Source organism: Triturus cristatus, chromosome 4_1 (genome assembly GCF_964204655.1).
Source record: "Triturus cristatus chromosome 4_1, aTriCri1.1, whole genome shotgun sequence".
NCBI classification, from domain to species: domain Eukaryota; kingdom Metazoa; phylum Chordata; class Amphibia; order Caudata; family Salamandridae; genus Triturus; species Triturus cristatus.
In genome coordinates this window covers 857172626-857188488 of record NC_140585.1, presented here as the reverse complement: position 1 = coordinate 857188488, position 15863 = coordinate 857172626, and the positions used below count along the sequence as shown (strand labels likewise).

Here is a 15863-nt window from a genome sequence, read left to right as displayed (position 1 = left end):
GATTCTACTGCAATAATTTAATTGATATCAAGAAAATTGAAGTCTGAATCAGCACTGCTGAGATCTGAACCCACAACCAGCACAATAGTCACATCAACTCACTGAGCTATCTTCTCAGCCTTCATCCGGTTTATTTCACTTGTTTTATCTTCTCTCACTCGACAGATGGATGGGACACTGGCTGACCATGGCAAGGAATCTTGCAAAACTGGGCTCACCAACACAAAGATATTTTTTAGCTACAATTAAATGTGGGCGAGCCAACAAATGAACAGAGAGCCAAGCCACGGGTCTGGCCCGGTTCTTCGAGCACGTGCAGGAGGCAATCCCTGAAAATGTTTGCTGTGTGAATTATACAACAAACAAAATATAAAGTTTCTTCAAAATTCAACATTGGCGGTTCCTCAGCTAAGGCGGAGGAGTGTTGCCTTACTGATCTCAGAGCAGGAGAAAGGAAAAATAAAATAATAATAACTGTGTCATTATCATTTTATTTTTCACTGCAGGGCTGGGTTAGGGTCGAGTGGGGCTGGTGGCACAGGGGGAGGAGTGGTTTGCACACTCCAAGCGCGCATGACTGCTTGGCCAGCCGTTTTGGGCCAGCCAAACAGTCATGTGCACTTTGCATGTTCCCCTGTTCCCCACTAGGAGGAACATGCACAGGCCCCCTGCCCCTATCCGAGCGCTGAACCGCAGCGTTCAGACCAATCACAGCGTTTTGACTGGCTTAGTGAAGGGAGACTGGGTGCTTCCTGTTTCCGCAACCGAAACTGAGGAGAGACGGTTGTGTCAGAAGGGACCGAAACTGAGGAGAGATGGCCGCCGGCAAAAGATAAGTGTTCATTTTTTTGTGTGTGTGTTCCACCCCACTACCCTAGTTGCCTGCCAGCCGCCACTGGCTTTGACATCAATATCTCACATTAGAGCACTGCACTGAGAAGCACTTATTGAAAGTGATAGGTTCGTACAGATGAACCATTAGTGAACTGAGATACAAGACAGTTGTAAACTGTGTATGTGGCATATATAGAGCCACATTATAGTCAATTAAATGAAACACTATAGGTTTTTGTATGACTAGTATTCCAAATCCACATATTTGCAATCATGAAAAAATGGAGTTTCGGTGAAATTAAATATTTCCCTAAAATCACATATTTCAGTGAGGAAGCCGGGATTTATACACGTTTTTTGGTTTCACTTTGTAAAAATCAGCAAGTAAATGGGGATCTATTTGTCTTTTCTTATGTTAATACATTGCTTTTACCTCTTTGAGCATTTTCATAAAGGCTGAACTCGAACCAAAGATATTTCGAAAGCTTTACATGATCACCAGTTATATTTACACAAGGTCACATTACCCCCAGGTCCCTTATGTCCTCGTCCCCTTCATAAACAGATTGGAGATTACTATCTCCCGACAGAAAAAAAGAGCAGAAGGCATGCTGGGACCCTAATACTGCCCCTCCCACCGGGAGTACATAAGCAGTACTTACCCAGCATCCCGTCTGTTCTTTTTTTCTGTCTGTCGACAGAATGGACGTGGTGTGCTGTTCTGCTACTCCTGCTGGGCTGGTGTGGCGTTCCTTTCTTCCTCCCCCCGCCCGGCTGCCTGGCTTTGCGGGCAGGGGGGGGCGTTCCAGGTCCGTCCCCTGGCCTGCTGGGCTTGCTGGGGGTCGTGACGGTGGTGGCCGGTGTGCTGCCTGGATCCTGCGGGTCCTTTGCGGCTGGTGCGCTCCCGGGTACTTCCGGGTCGCGTGCACGTCTTCCTGAAGCTGGGCGTTTGGGAGGCGTGCCGCGTTTCCTATGTGCCGTACCTTCCCGCTGTTGGGGTGGGGGCCTTGCTGCTGGTGGTGTCCGGCCCCTGCCCTGGGTGAGTCCCGCATTGCGGTGTTTTTTTGTTTACGCTGTGCTGTGGTGCTCTTTTCTTTATTTCAGGTCCGTGGTGGGCGACGGAGGCTCCTGGGGATGCCGGGGGTTGCTCCCAGGAACTCATGCTTGCGAAGCATGCGCTCTGCCGCTGTGCTCCTTCCCGACAGTCGCACCCATGGATTACCTTTCCTTTGGGGTGGGGGCCTTGCTGCTGGTGGTGTCCGGCCCCTGCCCTGGGTGAGTCCCGCATTGCGGTGTTTTTTGTTCACGCTCTGCTGTGGTGCTCTTTTCTTTATTTCAGGTCCGTGATGGATGGCGGGGGCTCTTGGGGATGCCGGGGTTTGAACCCGGGACCTCATGCTTGCGAAGCATGCGCTCTGCCACTGAGCTACATCCCGACCGGCGCGCCCTTGGATTCCCTTTAAGCTGGCGCTGTCCTGGTTCTTTGATGTCGCTGTCGCTTGACTGCTTGGGGGTGTTGGGGTGCGTGGCTCCTTGCTCCTCCTTCCTGTGCGTTTGCCCTGAGTCCGAGTGATTCTTCTACTGCCGGAGTTTGTGACTGCAGCAGTGTGACACTTCTTCTGGCTGCTGCCTCTGCGTGTGCTGGTTTCCTCCCGGTTGTGGATGCTGCCTTACCGCGTGGGCTGCCTCTTTTGTGGCTAGGGTCCCGGGTTGGAGCCTGACAGGGGCTCGGCATACTGTGTTTCTGCACTGTTCGCCTGGTCTCCCTGCGCCTTGCGCTCTTGTATGTATCCTTGGGTGCCGTCCCTAGTGTTCTTGTGGGGCGCTCCGGTGCCTTTGCGTCGGGTTCCCGTTCTGTGGCTGTGTGACTTGCGGTTTTCTGCTGCACTTCGGGTGTTTGCGTGGTGCGACATAGAGTTGGTGTGCTCCTTCTCTTTTCCCTGTGTCCGCCCTTCTCTGTCCTGTCCCCGGTGTGTGTTGGGGTTCCGTTCCCGTGGTGCTCTCGTGGGTTGTGCACTGGGGCTGCTGTGTGGCCCTTTCTTTCGGGGGCTGTTGGCCGATGGACGCCTCTGTCTTTGGGCGCTTCCTGCTCTTCCCGCGCTGCTGGTTGCTCCTTTCCTCTGAGTGGATTAGCATGGCCCCTGCGCAAGGATGACACGCGGATTCATGAAGCGTTCCATGTTTTGATAGTGGTGCCGGTCCTCCCGCTCCTGTTCCATTTTTGGCGGGTTGCCCTTGGCCTGTTTGGGTGGCGGTGGCTCCTGGTGTTGCTGGGGTTTGTACCTAGGGCCTCCTGCTTGTGCTGCTTGCTCTCTGCTGCTGCTCTGCGTCCCCACTTCGGCCCTCGTGTGTGGTCTACGGGGCGGGGGTTCTTGCCTGGTTGGGCTGTTCCTCGTCCTTGGCTTCCTGGATGTTCCGGGTGGCGGGGATGGTGTGCTGGGGTGTGCGGCGATGCCGGTGTTTTGGTTCAGCGTGTAGGCTGTCTTCTATGGCCTTGTCTCTCTTGCGGGGGCCTGGTCGCCGGTTTGGCTCTCTGCCTCTGCGGCATCCTGCTCCCTGGCTGCTGGGCTGGCGCTGCGCGTCCGCTGTCGTTTGCAGCGGGTATGTGCCGCCTTGTCCCCTTGCCGCTTTCCCTCCGGGGCTTCTGTGTTGCTCCACTTGATGTTTGTGGGCTTTCTTGCTAGCTGCCGCTTTGCCTCTGTGGGACGTGGCCTCCCTGGGTTGTGTGTCTGGGGTCGTGGTCCTCTCTTGTCCGCTTGGGCTTGCCCTCTCTTGCTCTCTTGGTCACGCCGGGGTCTGCCTGTTTTTTGACTTTTCTGCGCTGTCCTGATGCTGGGTGTTGTTGGGACCCGTGCTGTGGTCTGGCCTGGAGTGGGCGGGGTTCCTTGGTTGGATTCCCTCCTCAGGGGTCCTTGCCTGTGCGGCTGGCTCTGTTCCTCTGCTGCCGTCCGGTTCAGCTGGTTGTGGGCCGTGTTTGGCTGTGCCGTGGGTTATTTCTGCCCCTCTTCGGGGTTGCTCGCTCTGTCCGCTGGGGTACGATGTCCCTTTCCTTTCGGGGGTTTGACCTCCCTGGAGTTCGGTGTTGCCGTATGCTGGGGGGCTTCTTTTGCTGTTGCTGCCTCCTTTTTGCATCTGTTTCTGGCTTCTTCCGTGCTGGTTGCTATTGTTTTTTGGGTGCTCATGGCTCTGGCACTGCCGTTTCCTGGTTTCTGGGGTTCCTTGGTGTGGCCTTGTGTTCCTCTGCTGCTGCGGAGCTCCTGCTCGTTTCTGGGCTTGTATTTGGCTTCTTTCGGTGGGTCCTAGTCGCCCCTCCTATTGACTGTGGCGCTCCTACTCTCGCCTGGTCTCTGTTGTTCAGCTGGGTCGGTACAGGTTTTTTCCTGCTTGTGGCTCTCTGGGGGTGTCTGTGGCGTTCGGCTTCTCCGACGGTTTGGGTTGGGTCCTGCTCTCCCTTTCCTTTGCGTCCCCCCTGGAGTGTGTTTCCAGTGGCGGTTCGCGTTTTGAATCTCTGGCGTTCATGTCTGGTTTATTTGGGGCCTGGCTCTCTTTCGCTGGTGCTGGGTCCTTGACTTGGCTCTAGTTTCTCCTCTTTTGTTCTGCAGGGGTTTCTGGTTTCTGCTGGTTTTGGGCGTCTGGTGGTCGCCCTTTTTCAGATGGGTATCCTTGTCTGTGCTCTCTCGGTGGATCCTGGCGGGGTGCTCTCTTGGTTTCGTGTCGTGTTCTGGTGGGTCCTTCTGGGCCTGCTCATGCCGGCGCTTATTTCCTGGGTTTGGTTCACCTCTAGTTGGGTGTCCGTGTCTCTGCCTGGTTCCTGGGGTTCGGTTGGGTGCTCTTGAGCTTCGGTCCCCGTTGCTCCTGTCTGGATGACCGCCCTCTTCTTTTTTTATGGACTGGGGGTCCCTTGTCCGGCCCTGTGTGGGTCCGGGTTTTCGGGGCTTCTGGGTTGGCTCCTCCGGGGTTGCCTCCTGTTGCTCCTGGTCTGCGGGCTTCCTTCTGGTTCTGAGTGTTCTCTGGCTGGGCCTTCTTGTCGTGCTCACCCTCCTGACTCATGGGTGTCCGGGTTCTTCTGCTGCTTGGCCCTCTGCTTCTCTGCTTCCTCGGGTTTCCGTTTTGGTGGTTTCCTGTGCTTGTTCTTTCTTCCGGCCTTCTGTTTGGTCCGGCGTTGGGTTGCTGGGGGTCTCGTTCGGCCTCCCTGCCTTTTCTTTGCCCTGGGCTCTACGTGGGCTTCTTCCTGGGTTGGTTGGGCCTGTGGGTCCTCCTGCCCTTGCGGGTTGCTGGATTTCGGTCCTGGCTTCCTGGTTCTTTGTCCCTTGTTGCCCTCATTTTTTGCTGTCTCTTGACTCCTCTTCAGTGTGACCTGGTGGTTTTCCGGTCTGGGTGCTATGCGCCCTAGGGCTTTTTGTTCCGTGGCTCAGGCTCTTGCTGTGTGCTTGGCCTGGGTATTGGGTGCCTGTGCGGTCGTCCTCCTTCTTGGCTTCTGTTTTTTTCTGCCCTCCGTCTTGAGGTTCCAGTTCGGTTCCGGTTTGCTTCTTCTGCTCCGCCTGTTCTGGGTTTTGGCCGCCCTGTTCGGTTGGCGGTTTTTCTTCCCTGTGGGGGCTTTGTCCTCCTGGGGTTTTTGGGTTTCTGTCTCCTTCGTGGTCCTTTTTGGTCTGGTTGGGGTCTGGTTCCTGTTCTGCTCGCCGGCTCTTGCTGTGGTTCATCCCCGGCCCTGGCCTCCTCTGCGGGGTTCGTTGGCTTTCTTCTCTATGCTTTCGTCTAGCAGGGGCCTTCGGTTTGGTGTGGTGGGCCGGTTTCTGGCCTGGGCCTTCCTCCTTTTTTGTTGGTCTGGGTGCTTGGGGCTGCGCCTCTTGCCTGGGCTGGCCTTCTTTCTTTGGCCCTGTCTCCTGTTTCTCTGGTTGGTGGCCTCATTTTTGTGGTACTGGCCTTGTGTTGTTTTATGGGTTGTCTCCGGTCCTGGTTTGGTGCTGGCCGGTTGCTTCCTGCGGTCTCCCCTTGCCTCCTTCTCGGTGCTCCCTTGGGTTGCTGCGTTGGTGTGGTTTCCTGGGGGTGCTTTTGGTTTTGGAAGGCCGGTTTTTCTGCTTTGGTATTCTCCAATCTGTTTATGAAGGGGACGAGGACATAAGGGACCTGGGGGTAATGCTCTATTACTTACCGATACTCTTCATTACTCCGGGTCCCGTTGTCCTCGTCCCCTTCATACGCCCCTCCCTCCCTCCCGGGCGACCGGCCTTCCTGTCTGGGCTTGGTTGTACAGACGGGATGCTGGGTAAATACTGCTTATGTACTCCCGGTGGGAGGGGCAGTATTAGGGTCCCAGCATGCCTTCTGCTCTTTTTTTCTGTCGGGAGATAGTAATCTCCAATCTGTTTATGAAGGGGACGAGGACAACGGGACCCGGAGTAATGAAGATTACCGGTAAGTAATAGAGCATTCATTGCTTACAGGCTGTGATTTGCTCAGAATCACAGTATGTTGAGCCGAGGAAGGGACTCAAACCCTGTTCCCCATTTACAAAGTTGACAGCTCTCAGGGGAGCAACTAGATCGAACTTAAGGGGTGGGGGAGGGGTTGAGACATGCACAAAGGTAGTATTAAACCACCCATTAGCAAAGACAATAATTCTGACTTTAATGTTCTAAAGCACAAAAACAGCATTTGTACACTCCTGTATCTTTAAGCTTTAGCATATTATAGCCAGATATATTGGCTTTGTTAATGTATTTCCTGTGACGATGAGCACTGCATGAGCTTTAATAGCATACATCAGACTTGTAAGCTGCAGTTTTCTGCAATGTTGTTGGTACCAACTGAGTTCTGTGACTGGTGTGCATGTCTGACACACAGAAAAGCAAGCACTGAAAGCTTATTGGAAAGGTGTCTCTCACTAAAAGTGATACAAGATGCATAATAAACAAATGCTTGAAGAAAACAAGATGATGGGTGTGCGGGATCTCCCAAGTAGCAAAAGAGAGTGCTCTCACAGATGTTTAATAGTAGACATATATGAAAACCATTAACAGTGCGGAGCATGTACTACGATGAAGAAAATCGTGGGAGACTTCTACTGGGTTGTCACACAATGAGGAGGGTTCACCAGGAGCTCAAAAAGAAGGGTTAGCCACAGAGCATACTAAGCAGACCCCCCAGGATATTGCGGCATGTATTAGGAAATTTAGCGTCACAAATATGGAAATTTAGCTACATTTTTGCGGCACTTTATTTTACTCATAATCATTCATTTTCAGCCTGAATTCAATGGAAACAGTTTTAGCAGAGTATTCCACTTTGAAATAGGCTTGTCGCTTTAGGATGGAATCATCCCCATACAACGCTGGCAGCCTTGCACCATGGTGCAAGGGTGCCTGCTTTGGAAGCATAGTGTGCGCCAGCGCAGGGGAAGCACAGGGATGCGTCAAATTGTTGCAAATATGACGCATCCCTGTGCTTTTAAAATCACGAAGCTCAGCACAGCAAAATGGTTTGCGGCGCCGCAGTGCATCATTTTGTTGTAAATGAGGCCCTAGATTTTAATATATAAATGGACAGAAGTACGAGTGGATTATGGCCTATGTCTGAGGTGTTTTGTGGGGTGTGCAGGTTACTGAAAACTGCTCAATATGTGTTGTAAATAAGTGTGTAGCTGCTCCTGCTCATGACATTACCTAATGTATTTGAAGTGGTCTTTAAATACAGTTCACATTACGTAGAATATGGGGCCAGGAACGTGTCCAGAGATGAATGGTGCTACCCTTGTCAGGTGCAAAGCCAGGGCCACATTTTTTGCATACCTGGACCAATTTATATCGCAATCCAACCCTAGAAATCTGTAAGCAGTGTCAAGTTCAAAGATTCAAATCTCACTGAGTATAACCCAGCTTTTCATCCTTCTCATATTTTCAAAATGGGTACTAGTTATGTGGGCAATAACAACACCTATTATTTACTTTGATAATTACAGCGAGATTGCATTGTTAAGGGCTCAGGATGCGGGTACTATATAAACTGCTAAATACCTTTGTGTTTACTGATTTCAGTTATTATCCTTATAAATGAAGGCCTTGTTGTCTAGTAATGTCTCCATAGTTCAGTCTACTGAACATGCTTTCACTGCTATGCATTTTTAAAACGTGGGTATATGTATACGCCTTTGCTCAAGTAGTCTGTGGCCCTGGTTTCATTCCAAAGTCCATAGCTGTAAATGTTTTTTCAAAAATGGTTAATGTTACACTCCAGAACTCACCGTGGCGCACTCCTACCCGACATATGGGTCACTCTCGACCATTACTTTAGTTTACACAAACTGCCATGAACCTCGTTACCTATGCTCACGGTCCCGCTCCATACTGGTCTTCTGGATACTTCTCCAGCTATCGCTAGTGGATGTCACCGCCTGAGGGGCATTGCACTGATACTACATATGTTTGATACTACATATGTTTTATATGTTTAATTTGGGATGTAACGCTATGTCATTTTGGTTATCAATGCCTTCTGCTGACCATTTAATCATTGTTTTACCTTCATTGTTTATTTTTGTATGTCTATTTCGTATGCTCCTATTTTATCACATTGTATGTATTGCCTTATTTGGAAACAGCCAATAAAAATCTTTTTGAAATTAAAAATGGTTTAACAGACTCGAGTTCCTCTTAGAATGATCTGCACCTTAATTCTTTAAATAACTACTTGATGGCGATATACTGTGTAACGCATTTTAGCTTGTTCGAGGGCTCGGTGGAAATAAAAAAAGCCTCATTTAACATTTTCTGTATAGAAGATTGATAGCGATGCAAATGTATTTTTCAATAATACTTTATTTCGACCTGTTTCGGCCATAAAAGCAACATTTAAAACACAGTACATTAAAATACACAATAAAAGCATCATCAGTGATAAAATTTACAGCTAGCAACCCAAGTTAGTCTAAGCACTGTTTCGAATTATAAAACTCCTTTTTATCCAAAATGCATGGAGATACTTAGAAAGTGCAAACACAATGTAAGCTGCTGTGTTAGATTTAAAGATTCTAAGTGCATCTGCATATTTGCGGAAGCCCAGGTTCCTACATACAGGTACAATCCAGTGCTTCCGGGCTCTGCTGTACATGGGACAGAAGAAAAGGATGTGACAATCATTCTCTAAGTCCGTGCCACAGCCTGGGCATTTGGAAGCCCCGGTGCTAGACCACTTGTTTGTGAAGCATGCAAGGGGGAGACAGCCAAACCTCCATTGGATATATAACTTTCTGGCCAGTACAGGATAAATTACATCCAAATAATCCTCAAATGAGTATGCAGTTTTTAACTCTAGGAATGAATTTACCATAGGACCATTACGTGAGTTATGCAACCATGCGCTAGTGCATCTAGATCTATGTGCCTGGGTGAGCAGTTTCCCTGAGATCTCACTGCAGGCAATCGCTGGCTGATGCCACATATCCGCAAGACCCATTGACATTAGTTCCTGTTTGACATAGGAGAGCCAGGGAATGTGCACAGCTTTGCTCAAATTTAATACTTCCTGCAATTCAATTCTATATTGTGTGAGTTCAGGGGTTAGCCATAATCTCCTCCAGAATCTAAGGGGTTTTATAGATAGTTCCTCCTGGATTGGGAGTAAGCCCAGATCAAGCCGAAGAGGAATAAGGGGAGTGCTTTGTGGGAGCATTAGCAGCTGCCTCAAGAATCTATTCTCCGCTTTGGTTAATTCGGGACTCACAACGTGCCCCCATAGTTCCCCACCATACAGGGCCGCTGATCTTGCCCTGGATTTATAGATTTCTAAACCTGGGCTAATGGGCCTGTATGTTGAGGCATTGTTCATTTTCAGTATTCCGCCCGCTATTTGGGTCAGTTTGAGCTGTGATTTTAGGAGATGGGGCACCCAGGAAAGGTTTTCGCTCAGCGTGACACCTAGATATTGAAAGGTCTGCACTCTCTCAAGCGAAACTGTATCCAAGATAGGAGGGGGTCTGGTGCGTCGTGGGGGGTTAAAAATCATGAATTTGGTTTTGTCTACGTTGATTTGTAGACCGTGATCAATACAAAATTCATGAAACCCAACCAGTGTGCGCTGTATCCCCATGGGTGACTTAGATAATAAAAGAGTATCGTCGGCAAACATTATGGCCGCGATTTTCTTACCTGCCAGCCTGGGTGCATCGTTGTTTGGGACTGCATCCAGGCGAGAGATCAACCCATTCACGTATAGGCAAAACAAGGTGGGGGCAAGGACACACCCTTGCCTAACTCCCTTGTCTACCGGGAACCTCGCGGACAAGACTCCTCCCCTCGCACACCTGACCTGTGCAAAATTCTGTGTATGCAATCTCACTAGTATGTTCAACAGAGCATTAGGTACTCCCAAGTCCCGAAGAACAGCCCACAATTTCCCCCTTGGCACTGTGTCAAATGCTGAACGGAGATCAACGAACACCATATAGAGGCTGCCACCCTCTATAGTGACAGTCTTCCAGTAAAGCATAGCTAGGTGGAATAGCTGATCCGTGGTAGATGTTTTACTCCTAAAGCCAGCCTGATAGGGGGACAGAATATCATTCTCATTGATCCACTCTTGCAGACGATCTAGAATAAGTCGCGCAAATATTTTTTGGGGGACATCAATGAGACTGATAGGTCTGTAGTTTACTGGGAGCAGGGGTGATCCCTTTTTGTAGATGGGTATAATTTCTGCTCCCAACCACGACCCTGGAACTTCTGCGCCTCGCAAGATAGTATTGAATAGAGCGCACAGGTACGGTGCCAAAATCAGAGTTGGTCCTTAAACATGTCACCAGGAAGTTTATCTAAACCTGGCGCTTTGCCCCACATCAGTTTTCCCAGGGCAATGGTGATATCATCGTGGGTAAAAGCCAGAGTCTCAACCTCATCATCTCCAGGTATATAGGAATGTAAATGTAAGTCGGAGGATCCTGCATAGAGAGACTTAAAATGGGATTCCCAAACCCCTGGATCTAGATTTACTTCTATTGCGTTGCGGGGTTCAGCAGTCCCATTGTTCACAATTGCCCAGAATCTCCGCGATTCCTTACTAGTAAGTGCAGAGGCAAGATCGTGCCAGCGCTCCCAGTCCCAGGCAATTTTTGCCTGTTCCATTACTTCCTTGTAAGAGCGTCTGAGGGCCCGAATAGTTGAGCTATCCGTACCATCCTTAATTGCATTTACCAGATTGGTTTTTGACTTCCTGCACGCAGCATTATACCAGGAGGAAGGGCGGGGCACCATAGGTTTATTGGAGGTTACAGCTGGATTAAAAATATCGGCTAACGTGTCCACCAGGTCCTGATGGAGAGTGAGCAAGTTCACAGAGGGAACAGAATGCTCTTCCGCGATCAGGATGTCCCTTGCCATGGTGAGGAAGGGAAGGATAGTTGAATATAATCTGGGGAGGGCATTCCTCTTATCTCGCAGTTTCGCCCATTTGACACGCCGCCTGTTATTGGATAAAACAAGGCCAGGGTCAGTTGGCAATTCGGGTTGCCGCCTTGAAACAAGAGGGGATACCATCTTTAACACCAGAGCGTTGTGATCGCTGTCAGTCCTGGGCACTACCTCCAGATCCACGATCTTTGGCCAAAGCCTGGTCTCGACCATGGCATAGTCTAGATGAGATTCATGATCTTTTTTATTGTACGTGCATCTAGACGGGATATCCGAAGGTTTCCTACCGTTAACCGCCCTAACTGAATTGTGGAGGGTAAGAGACAAAATCTGTGTAGCTAGTGGAGACCAAGCCTTAGCAGGAGCAGAGTTGCAGGGAGGAATTCCCCAGAACTCATCCTCTTCCAACAGGGCTCCTTCATCCATCCCTGGTAAGGGCTCATAATGGCAGTTGAAATCACCTGCAATTATATACTGAATTTCCCGATTCAGAGAGTCGAGAAAAGCTGAAAGTTCCCTGATGGTGTGAGATTCCCTGGCCAGTGCTATAGGGCGGGAATAGACATTGATTAGAGCTAGTTTAAAAGAGGATTGCCATGTCAGTAAGACACATAAGATGTCGGCTGAGTTGGTCTGAATTAATTCTGCTTTACAACCCAGATGGATATCAACCCACGTGGTCAGGCCGCCGGACGGCCTCCCAATGCCTCCCCATCGTGCCATGGTATTAAAGGCCACAAACCCCAGTCTGTGGACTCCCTCCCTAGCCCAGGTCTCTTGGAATAAAATCACATCGTAGGTGTCTACAAAGGAGCCCCATTCAGGGCACTTGAGTTTGGTGCTTATTCCCGCCACGTTCCAGGATGTTATGGTCATGTGCTGAACGTGGCTTATGGGTAAAGATGGGAGGACAGGCGAATGGGGTAAACTCTCCGGTGGATTAGATTCAATGGGGTCCTCGGGAGCAATAATATCATTGGCTAATTTTGCTGTGAGGTGTTGCTCACTGAGACTACAGCCAATACTCTCTGAGGAGTGACCAGAACTGGTCCCTCCAGGGGGAGAAGGTACCTCCCTGCTACAGGGAAGCATATTGCCTTCGTGAATTGCCTCAATCTGGTGAGAAACCTGGGTCCCATCTAACGACCTAATCAGTCAGTCCACCTGATCTAACTGGCTATACCTGTTGTGGAGGGGGATAGAAGTGCGGGACAAGGAATGAACTTCTCGCCTTGGTTTCCCGACACGCCCCCATCGGGAATGGGGTACAAGGGACCATTCGGTTTCTTGCCGTATCACAGATTGACTTGGGTAAAAAGAAGTAAGTGGGCAGGTTGCGATTTTAGTTTCAAGGTGGGAGAATCCCCCCCTGCAAATGTACTCCACTGTTTTGGGGTCCCTAAAATTGACTAGGACGCAGTCACCTTGTGTAGTTTTGGGGGTATGCCCTATCCAACCCACCCTTCTAACCATAATAATCTCACTATTAACGTGGGGGGCAAAGGCCTGTGGGTACACAACCATTGCATCGTCTTATTCTTTAGGGAATTATAGTCTTCTGTGGTAGCTTCACTTATTACAGGGACGCCTGTGAGAACGACCACAAGGGGGCAAGATTCGGGAGGCAAATCAATTGTCAAAATAGGCCCAGGTACCTCTCCCAGATCTCCCCTTCTTGACGATCTTCCACTATCACTGCCTTTTGCCACAAGAGCAGATGCTGAAATAATAGGAGCAGGTAGTTGGGTGTTAGTGGGCCTGTCTTCAATTTGAAGGGGTGCTGGGTTAACAATGTGGTCAGAAGCTGCCTGATCTGTTACAGGGTGGTTAGACAGTCGCTGAGTGTTTGGGTTATTTGAGGGTGCAGCAAGGGTTATCCCATCCGGCCTGCTATTGTGTTTGCATTGGCAGGAGCATTGCAATTGTGTGTTATTGTGGACATTTCCAAGTGCACCATTGATGTGAATCTCAAGCTGTGCCAGGTGAGTTGTTATACTATCTAACCTAATAAGAATGGGATCGAGTAGAGTGTGCAGCAATGAGTTAAGTTGCAACAGTGTTGCAACCCCTTCAGTTTGAAGCGAAATGTTGGGAGAAGCGCTTGCATCGACCATAACAGTAGGGGCAGCTAGGTGCGGGGTGCATGACTCAGAATCTTCACTTAACATAATGGGAACTTCAGTGGTTAGATTATCCCGACGCTTTGAGGTTTTATTACCCCCAGGATAGGTTCTTTTCCCACTAGGAGCTTTGGATTTATTTTTCGAAGGCACTGTCAGAGTTTTATCCTTCTTGTTTCTCAGGGTAGGGCCTGAACACAGCGGTGGAGGGGATCTGGCTTTCGGTGATGTTATTAGTTCATCGCAACTCGTGGTGTCACTCTGTGGTGTGTCATCTATGAATTGGGTCAGTGGGAGTGTGGATGGTTTGGCGCCTGTGCAGTTGGGAGTACCCTCAATGGCTCGGGAGTGCAAACAGAAGCTAAAGGACCCAGAGAAGAACGTCTGGCCTGAGCAAGTTCTTGCGAAACCCTTCGTTCCATAAGAACTATGCCCTGATCTATCACTGAGTTAGCTCTGATGATGAAATTATCTAAGGTGCCCGTGAGGTTGTCATTGCGAGCAAGATTCCTGCCCGTTTTGGAGGCCATTGCGCTAAGCTCAGAGTATAGGGGGAAAATTGCGTTAGAGCACCCACCACTATGTCAAACAATGCCTAACTCCCACTGTACCCGCTAAACTATCAACCAGCAAACAAAACAGCAGTGTGGATATTAAGCCCAGTTCAAACCTGCACCCAAGTCTGTGAATGAAAGGGACGTAGCCCGGTTCGGTCTCTTGCGGGCTACAACGGGCCCGCCCTTGGCCCGGGCTTCGCCCGCGCTGCGATCCGCGCTGCGGAAGTACGTAGCCGGAAATAAATAATGAGGGGGCGGGGCTTTAGGAGGAGGAGCAGGTGAGCCGAGTTAGCGGAGCGCAATGCTCCAAGGTCCTCGCAGTCCCGTTGTTTTAGGCGATCCAAGGCCCCCACAAGCAGCGTAGCGTCCAGGGCACAGGGAGCGTGAAGAAAACCCAACCTGCAGTACACCAGCCAAGTTTTTAAATGATGATGACGCCTGCGAGCGGCATCCGCGCAGCGGGGGCCGCAAGGCGTGGCGTGGGTGGAGTGACCAGCGGGAAGAGGAGCAGGTGAGCCGAGTTAGCGGAGCGCAATGCTCCAAGGTCCTCGCAGTCCCGTTGTTTTAGGCGATCCAAGGCCCCCACAAGCAGCGTAGCGTCCAGGGCACAGGGAGCGTGAAGAAAACCCAACCTGCAGTACACCAGCCAAGTTTTTAAATGATGATGAAGCCTGCGAGCGTCACCCGCGCAGCGGGGGCCTCGAGGCGTGGCGTGGGTGGAGTGACCAGAGGGAAGAGGAGCAGGTGAGCCGAGTTAGCGGAGCGCAATGCTCCAAGGTCCTCGCAGTCCCGTTGTTTTAGGCGATCCAAGGCCCCCACAAGCAGCGTAGCGTCCAGGGCACAGGGAGCGTGAAGAAAACCCAACCTGCAGTACACCAGCCAAGTTTTTAAATGATGATGAAGCCTGCGAGCGGCTCCCGCGCAGCGGGGGCCGCGAGGCGTGGCGTGGGTGGAGTGACCAGCGGGAAGAGGAGCAGGTGAGCCGAGTTAGCGGAGCGCAATGCTCCAAGGTCCTCGCAGTCCCGTTGTTTTAGGCGATCCAAGGCCCCCACAAGCAGCGTAGCGTCCAGGGCACAGGGAGCGTGAAGGAAACCCAACCTGCAGTACACCAGCCAAGTTTTTAAATGATGATGAAGCCTGCGAGCGGCTCCCGCGCAGCGGGGGCCGCGAGGTGTGGCGTGGGTGGAGTGACCAGCGGGAAGAGGAGCAGGTGAGCCGAGTTAGCGGAGCGCAATGCTCCAAGGTCCTCGCAGTCCCGTTGTTTTAGGCGATCCAAGGCCCCCACAAGCAGCGTAGCGTCCAGGGCACAGGGAGCGTGAAAATGTATTTTTACTAAGGAAACAGTATCTATTATGGAAGTTTTACTACGGAAACAAAATCTATTATGGAAAGATCTACGGATTAACAATCAAAATATTTCCCCACATTTAAAATATCTGTGCCATGGATCACATATTCCAAATTTCGTAGGCAGTTTTGTAACTGCCTACAAAACTGCCAATTTCGCGATTTTCTTGCAAATCGCGAAATCCTGGAGGGTCTGTGGGATACCTGGTCACAGTGTAAAACATGCATATATTGGTATTTACATGGCACTGACCTAGCTCGGGAGCATCAGCGCGTTGCACATTATAGGAGGCAATGTAAGAGTGTATACATCAAGTGAAGGTTTAAATATATTTATCACACACATTTATACTAGTATGTTGCACATTTACATTTTAGAAAACAGTGAGATTAAGTGATTTGCCCTGAACTGCACAATTTTCAGAGAAGTGTCATGCTGGATTCACACCAATATCCCCAGATCAACAACTTAGTCACTAGAACACTCCTTCCTTAGCTGATGTACTAAAACATTCAAATAAAGGTTAAGAGTTCAGAATATAGTTTGAAAATGCTTAATATGCGGGCCTTCATCAATTCTTAAGAAAATTCATATTCTATTGATA

At 50.1% G+C, this 15863-nt stretch overlaps 1 protein-coding gene and 1 pseudogene across 4 annotated transcripts in view; one reads left to right on the top strand and one right to left on the bottom strand.

The window, feature by feature from the left end:
- Positions 1–15863, bottom strand: part of IL15RA (interleukin 15 receptor subunit alpha) — a 529028-nt gene that overhangs the window by 384333 nt on the left and 128832 nt on the right. The window lies entirely within an intron of this gene.
- On the top strand, positions 2955–3020 carry LOC146855666 (U6 spliceosomal RNA; annotated as a pseudogene).